Source organism: Bos grunniens, chromosome 2 (assembly GCF_055505025.1).
Source record: "Bos grunniens cultivar Pamir isolate PY7600 chromosome 2, Bosgru_T2T1.0, whole genome shotgun sequence".
Taxonomy (NCBI): Eukaryota; Metazoa; Chordata; class Mammalia; order Artiodactyla; family Bovidae; genus Bos; species Bos grunniens.
This window is the reverse complement of record NC_141166.1, coordinates 98,448,343-98,456,618: the sequence shown is the minus strand read 5'-3', so window position 1 is coordinate 98,456,618 and position 8,276 is coordinate 98,448,343. Positions and strand designations below refer to the sequence as shown.

General features: G+C 41.1%; 1 long non-coding RNA gene across 2 annotated transcripts in view; it reads right to left on the bottom strand.

The window, feature by feature from the left end:
• Window positions 1-348: 348 nt before the first annotated feature.
• The window catches only part of LOC147378389 (uncharacterized), a 47,445-nt gene continuing 39,517 nt past the window's right edge, over window positions 349-8,276 (bottom strand). The window contains exons 2-4 of one of the 2 annotated variants that reach the window (XR_015146347.1): window positions 7,364-7,597; window positions 7,108-7,220; window positions 349-1,206 (exon numbers count right to left, since the gene is read on the bottom strand). This is a non-coding gene — a long non-coding RNA (uncharacterized LOC147378389). Of the gene's footprint in view, window positions 1,207-3,658; window positions 6,070-7,107; window positions 7,221-7,363; window positions 7,598-8,276 lie in introns of those variants that run through there. The other variant, XR_015146348.1, reaches the window with a different exon arrangement.

Sequence of the window (8,276 nt, the reverse complement as noted above, 5' to 3'; positions counted from 1 at the left end):
AGGCCTCCAGGAGAAATGCAGGATGTCTATAGTCCCGCTGTCCTGGATCTGGCTGCAGATCCTGGCATCCGAGGCATTCTCTTCTCTCCAGAGAGAGCTGGAGTCAGAGGCTGACTTACCTAAGTTGGCTGTTATCACAGACTTTTGATTCCCATACAGATGTGGACCCAGGGCCTGGGGGAGCCCAGTGTTTGTACAATTTGGAGGGCTCTCTTTAAGAAAGAGAACACAAACCATGAATACAGTCAGATTTGAGACTTTGAAAAGAACAACTGAGGGTCATCATTGGCTTCATGATACTGTTACCCAAAAACAGAGTTTGCCTCTTGCTGGGTATCCAGCCAAAGATCAGGAGAAGGAAAGATTTATTACTTGCAGGAAGTAAGGCGATCACTGGGGCCCTTTCCCAGAGCAGCAAAATTGCAGTCTCCCTGTATTGCAAAATTGGAGAAGTTTTAGGCTAAAGGTACATGCATATCCATGAAGGGGGCTTGGGCAGTGTATGCATACTGATAAAGGGGCTTGAGCAGAGGAGAATTCAGCATAGAATTGGGGAAAAGATTGACAGGGATTAGTTGACTGAAGTCTCAAGGGTCAGAAAATGTCACCATCATCATATCGTAGGTTCTGATGAGTCTGTGGTCTCTGCATGTAGTTATAGTCCTCCACTTGGGTGGGACCCTTAGTTCCTGCAGAACTCAAAACTATGTATCAGATTGTGATGTATATCTCTTAAGGAGGAATTGGGACTCTTTTTGTTGTTGTTGTTCAGCTGCTCAGGCTTGTCCAGCTCTTTGCAACCCCATGGACTGCAGCACGCCAGGCTTTCCTGTCCTTCACTCTCTCCCAAAGCTTGTTCAAACTCATGTCCATTCAGTCACTGATGCCATTCAACCATCTTGTCTTCTGTCGTCCCCTTTCCCTCCTGCCTTCAACCTTTCCCTCCTGCCTTCAACCTTTCCCAGCATCAGAGTCTTTTTCAATGAGTTGGCTTTTCGCATCAGGTGGCCAAAGTATTGAAGCTTCAGCTTCAGCATCAGTCCTTCCAATGAATATTCAGGGTTGATTTCTTTTAGGATTGACTGGTTGGATCTCCTTGCATTTCAAGGGACTCTGAAGAGTCTTTTCCAACACCACAGTTTGAAAGCATCAATTCTTCAGCACTCAGCCTACTTCATGGTCAACTCTCACATCTGTACATGACTACTGAAAAAAATCATAGTTTTGACTAGATGGACATTTGTTGTCAATGTGATATCTCTGCTTTTTAATATTCTAGCTACATCACAGACTGGCTTAGGCCAAAATTGGCTTCTCTAATATCAAGAAAACTGCCTGGTTCTTTTTCTCTGAGGACCCTCTACCCTGTCTGCTTACAGTATCTTTGCCTCTGCCCCCGTAAAGTGTACTAGAAAAGCAGAGGCTTGGAAGCCCTTGGACAAGTTTTTCCCTCCCTAGAGCCTTAATTGTGTAATCTGTAAAATGGGGCCCTCTATCTACAAAACTGATGTGTGAGAAAGATGCGAGAGAGAAAAGAAAATACCTTGTGTTTGGTAGGAGGCATTAATTAAAATGCCATTTTGAAGACCTCCTCTCTGGGATGTTATAGATTCATTATGAGCTAGCTTCTCTTCTTTTTGTGTCTCTTTTCGCTTTATTGAAGTTTTTCTCAGGTTTCATTCTAATCCACTTGGAATATATATTATTATGAACACTTTGAAACTTAGCAAAAGTTCCTGAACCAGGTAGCTGAAGTCAGTACATTTTTTTTTTTGAGATTTCAAGGATTTCTAACAACTTTAATTTGTTTTACTTTTTAAAGAGCCAGTCCAATTTGTTGTTGCTATTGTTTTCCTTGGGGACTTGATAAATTTGATGTGTTGTTTAATTTTTTTGCTGCTGTGGAAAGGTCATCCAAAAGTCAGTCTGGTATGTGGTGTGTGGTGTGGTATGCATGTGTGTGTGTGTGTGTGTGTGTGTGGTGTCCTGGCTGAGAATCATGTTGTTCATCATCCCTAATGTCTGCCATCCCTCACCAGGTCTATGTTTATAATCCTGAAGGCATCTGAGTTTATCACAAATCAAAATCAGCTAGTAAACCTGCAGAGGAATGGGAAAGGATGAAGGCAAATAAAAGGATGATTAAGTGAAGTCATAGGTCACAAGTAGGTCAATAGTACTTGGGAGTCCCTGGCCTCATACCTTGTTCAACCCCCAGCCTTGCTATTACCAGTTTTTAACCTATAGCCATATTCAACTGAACTTTTAAAATCTCACTTTGCTTTTCTATAAAACTGAGATATTATAACTTTTCTTAGAGGGTCACTGTGAGGATTAAATGAGAAAATCCTCTCAGTGTGCAAAGAAGAGTAACTAGAATAGGGTAAACCCTCAATAAATGGTGGTTATCATTAGCAGCATCCTGTATAGTCTGTATTGTGCATGACATACATCACCTCATGTTCACAACACTGCCCAAGATAGGGAAATGCAGTCTAGACCAGAATTTAGTTGTTTTAACGAGTCTCCATGTACTGCTCTTTACCGAATCAAAGATCCGTGGGTTTGTAAGATGAATGCCTATTTTCAGGTATCAAAATGTGGGGGAAAATATGTTTCTCAGAAATGAAATATAGAAGTGCTCTTTCCATTACACTACTTCTTGTATCTTTCCTCTCAAATTTCTCATTAGAGCTGTTAAAAGATAAACTGAAATGTATTAAAAATTTTAGGAGTTCATTTGAGAAAAAATGGGTTTGGATCTGGCAACATTCAATTGAGCAGATAGAAAGGAGCTCCAAGGAGCTATACCAAAAAGACTGTTATTATATGCAGAAAGGAGCAGCCCTTTTTTGTTAGGCAAAAGAGAGAGTTGGTTGTTACAAGGTTATTTTCTTTAGGGCATGGTGGGGATCTATCAAACAGATTACCTAACTAGTGATGATCAGGAGATTCCTGACTGACTGGTTTAAGATTCCATTTCTGAGAGAGCAGAAACAGTAATTAACTCTCAATTAAAAGACACTTACTCCTTGGAAGAAAAGTAATGACCAACCTAGATAGCATATTGAAAAGCAGAGACATTACTTTACCAACAAAGGTCCGTCTAGTCAAGGCTATGGTTTTTCCTGTGGTCGTGTATGGATGTGAGAGTTGGACTGTGAAGAAGGCTGATTGCCAAAGAATTGATGCTTTTGAACTGTGGTGTTGGAGAAGACTCTTGAGAGTCGCTTGGACTGACTGCAAGGAGATCCAACCAGTCCATTCTGAAGGAGATCAGCCCTGGGATTTCTTTGGAAGGAATGATGCTAAAGCTGAAACTCCAGTACTTTGGCCACCTCATGCGAAGAGTTGACTCATTGGAAAAGACTCTGATGCTGGGAGGGATTGGGGGCAGGAGGAGAAGGGGACGACAGAGGATGAGATGGCTGGATGGCATCACTGACTCGATGGACATGAGTCTGAGTGAATTCTGGGAGTTGGTGATGGACAGGGAGCCCTGGCGTGCTGCAATTCATGGGGTCGCAAAGAGTCGGACATGACTGAGCGACCGAACTGAACTGAACTGAACTGATGGTGATATGGGGCTTATCCTAAGTGACTCTGTTTGGGGCCTGTTGTCTTTTTTTTTTTTTTTTAATAACACATTGTTCAATAGTAGATGTGCCCATTTTCAGCATAATTTATTAGCTGGATTACATACAGCGATATCAGTGTTACATATAGGGACATCAGTGTAGGGTTCTGTAGAATTTTCACTGTACCCTCCATTGTCATCACTTTCAACCTGTAACCCAAATACTTAGCCTATCAAGCTGACAAGGCCACATTTTCCCATCTCAAGAAAACTACTAGGCAGCCATGTGGTGATGTTCAGAAGTATCCTAATTCAAGCTGTAAGCTGATAAACTCTGTAGAACACTTTGGCTGAGGCTGGGGAGACCTGGATATGCAAAACCCACTGTGGGAAACCACGTGATATAGGAAATAAACATGTTGTTTGGGATGGATGACCCAAGTCCACCTGTAAATTCTTCAGCACAGTAGCTTTGAGACTTTAGATAAATGATATTGTCTATAAAATGACACCAATAACCCCACCCTGCCGACTTCCGAACATCGGAGTGAAGATCCAGGAGATAATGCATGTGAAATATAATGTGTGTGGATGTGCTGTACAAATAAAATGTTTATTAATGTAATTGTTCATTGCTATGCGTGTGTGCTAAGTCACGTCAGTCCTGCCCAACTCTTTGAGACTCTATGGACTGTGGCCTGCCAGGCTCTTCTGTCCATGGGCTTCTCCAGGCAAGAATACTGGAGTGGGTTGCCATGCCCTCCTTCAGGAGATCGTCCCAACCCAGGGATGAAACCCCCATCTCTTAGGTTTCCTGCATTGGCAGGCAGGTTTTTTTTTTTTACCACTAGCGCTACCTGTTCATTGCTATAGCATGTTATTTTTAGGGGAAATTAGATGGTGGGGATGGGACATGTTACATATAGAAAAGGTACATGCATATATGATTGTGTGTGTATTCTGAAAAGCCTAAAAGGGTATATGCCACACTGTTTATTGTGATGGGCTTTTCTCTTTTTTGGGCCATGCCTTGCAGCTTGTGGGATTTTAGTTCCCCAACCAGGGATGGAACCTGGGCCCTCAGTAGTGAAAGCACAGAGTCCTAACCACTAGATACCCAGGGAATCTCACTAGGGTGTTGTCATATTTACTTCTATATGGATTGCTTGAGTTATTTTGACAACAAGCATGTATTTTTATAATATTTTTATTTCGAGAAATTCCTCAAAAGCAACAAAGATCCCCTGTGCTAAACAGAAGTTCTTTCAAAACCTGTGATTTGGACAAATCGAATCCATTTTAACACATCTTATTCTAGACCTCCACCTTACCCCCAATATGCTATCAGATTCTGTGAAAAGCAGCCCCTACTCTCCCACTTCGCTTTAAATTCTACAGCCTAATATTTGGTGGTTGTTGGTTTTATTTGGATATCCTCATGTAATATTGGAATACTAAGTTTCATACCACTGAGTATCAAGATTTGTAATTAAAAGGGATCCAATTTGAGCAGAGAACCAGCAGTTTCCATAAATCAGAAGCACAACATCTCAGAAATTAAGTTTCCTATGGGATTTGGTGCTTTCACTGCTGTGGCCTGGGTTCAATCCCTGGCTGGGGAACTAGGACCCCACAAGCCATGCAGCATGGTCAAACAAAAAGTTTCCCATAAAAGGTTAAAAACAAACAAACAAAAAGCTTGCCTTTTAGGAAATGTAAAATATGTAATATTTCCTCAGTAGCCAGTCTTTGGCTCTCTTGCTAGTTGAATATCTTCCTCTCATTTTAGAAATTGGTAATATGTTTGTAGCTCTGTCTTCAACCTTCTATCTGACAGACTTTTCTCTGGAGATCTTTTCCATTCCTTGATTCCCCATGCATCTAGTACTATCTCTTTGCATATAAACCCCAAATGTTTTTCTCTAGCCCAACCACCCTTTTTTATTTCTGTAAGACTTCTAAATTATCAGCTCAATTTGGATTCATTGCTGGTATCTCAACTCTAGAACAAACTCAAAGCCCAAGTAATCTTTTTTTTTTTCCTCTCTATAATTCTCCCCAGTCAGCCAGGGCTGACCAAGACCGTCATTTTATCTTGAACTTCTCCCTTCTCTGTGCCTGCTTCCCCACAATGTTTTGCTTGGATTTTTATAGCATCCTTTGCTTCTTCCCATGTCTACTCCCACCTCCTGGTTCAGGCTCTTGCGTTCACAAAAAGCAGCGAGAGTGAAGAGAGACAAGCAATGGGTGGTCAGGAAGCCCTCACAATGGGACTGGCATGTGACTCAGAACTGTGAAAGATACTATCCTTGAGTGGAAAAAGTTATTCCAAAATAATGGAACAGCATCAGTAGAGGCACCCCAGGCATAGAAATGCCTGGCATCATTAAAGAAAGGCAAGGAGGTGGAGCTTTCACCTTGGGTATGTATAGATCTTCTCAGGGATCAGGTTGGACAGGTATGTTCATTCCTGGAAGACTCTGAATTTCAATCTGTAAATAGTGGAAAAATACAGACCTATGTGGCACGAAAACCTATTATAAAACTGTGTGATAGTTAAGGGAATAAATCACGCAAGCTTTGATTATGACAATAGGAATTGATGCACAGCATATTGATCTCTCAGAAGCAATGAGTGACTAGTTGATCATGGGAGCAGAAAGGGTGGGAGGTTAAAGCACCAGAAATGACTGAGTTTAAGTAGCCTGGGTGTTTAAAAGCATGACTAACATTGAAGAGAAATGTAAATTCAGCTTTGTGCTTGTTAATGACAGTCGAGCTCAGTTTTAGGCATGTAGAATGTGATGTGTCAGTGGGATATACAGGTGGAGGTGTCTAAAACACCCTATTACCTCTGTGAGGAGGATCACCTAGGAAATCTATTCCTAGCTCCCTGCTGGATATATGACTTTTGTTTATATGTTCCATCAGCACAAAGACAAGCTGTCTAGCATTGATTCCCTTACCACAGGCCACCTTCAGCTTCCACTGCCCCATGTTGGTTAATGATATTTTCATTTCCCAGATCCCCTTGTCTACCACCTATGAGTTGTTTTCAATTCCTTGCTCCTTTGATGCTTGTACTTATTTAGGCACCAAATCATATTGATTTTTCCTTTACAGTGTCTCTTATGTCTATATGTCTCTGCCTCTTCTAACTCTTCCGATTGCCTAACTGCCTGGTCCTTATTTTTTATAGCATAATAACCATCTTTTGATGAGACGCTTGCCTCCAGAATGTCTCCTAACAACCCATTCTGTCTACCACAATAAGATTACTCTTCCCAAAACCCTAAATTGATCTTGTCACTCCCTTTCTCACAAACTTTGATTGACTTTCTGTCATCAACAAGAGAAAGTTCAAATTCCTTAATATTATAAAATTCATAATATGTCTACTCTAGCATTTTCTCTAGCCAAACTGATCTATTTGCCATCTGGGAACCTATTTTTCTCTCTCCCAGCCTTACTTTATTGCTTGCAATTTTATTGGAGTACATGTAGAGTGAAAGATAAATTTATAGAAATACCTTGAAATGTACGAAGAGAGAGGCTTTGTGTTCTGGCAGTCTCAGATGGGGCTCCACTGAATACTCCCAGCTACTCCTGGCATGCTGGTGGGCTCCAATAACAGACCTAAAGTCTAGCGAAGGGAAAGAATAGAGAAAAGGAAATGAGAAAAGAAGGGAAGAAAGGGGAGATACAGGAAAGGTGTAGGAGTTAGCCAGGAATCATACAAATATCAGAGTACTAAATAAGAGTCTTCATAAACTTTACAGTGATTACCCTCTTGTCTCTGAGTTTCTCAAGGCCAGAAACCAGATCTGATTGTCTTTGTCTCTCAGCACCCAGCACAGACTGACACACGGAGGCTGCTTCATCAAGAATTCTTACATGAATTGTCAACAATTCTTGTCTTCTTCATTGAAAAGTTCTCGGTTCCTATCCCCTCAGGTTTTATTTTGCAATTGTAAGGATTTCTGTTGCTTCCCGTATACCTTTTCCAAGATGTCCAGAACACTGACGAAGAAAAAGGGGAAAACAACAGCACTTGAAAAGAGTTTTTAAAATATGGCATGTAATAGGAAAAATTATTTACCCCCACCTAGGCCTATTTTTTCATACATTTCCAGAATCATACTCAACTTTCTGTCTCATTTCCAGCAGCTTGTGAGCAACTTTAACCGTTAACTCTTTCCAGCAACAATCATTCGTTGTTAAGTCATGCCCTTGTTATGCGAGTATATAATGTTTTCCCTCTTAATAAGCATATTACTCTGTGCTAGTTGCTAATGAAGTTCATTCTCTCTGCCTCCACCTCTTCTCCATCTTGCCAGGCCATTTGGAATTCTAATCCTGTCCTGGATGCCCGCCTTCCTAACTGACGATGGGTGTCATCTGCTAACAGCATGTATCATCTGTCAGCTCTAGGAGCTTATTTTCTGTTCTATCCATGTAAATCATTGATGAAGTATTAAAGAATCAGTCCCAGAATAGAGTCCTGTGGGATATGATTTCTGATCTCCCCAAGTTTGACATGAGTGTTGTTGATAACGCACTCATAAGACTACCTACCACAGAGCCACACTTCCCTCAATGTGTTGATTGAATGCAGTCTTGGGGAAGATAATTAAAAGTCTTTCTGGAGCAAAGAGCTATGGAGAAGTTTAGGGAGAAACTTAATAATGATTGCCCCAAT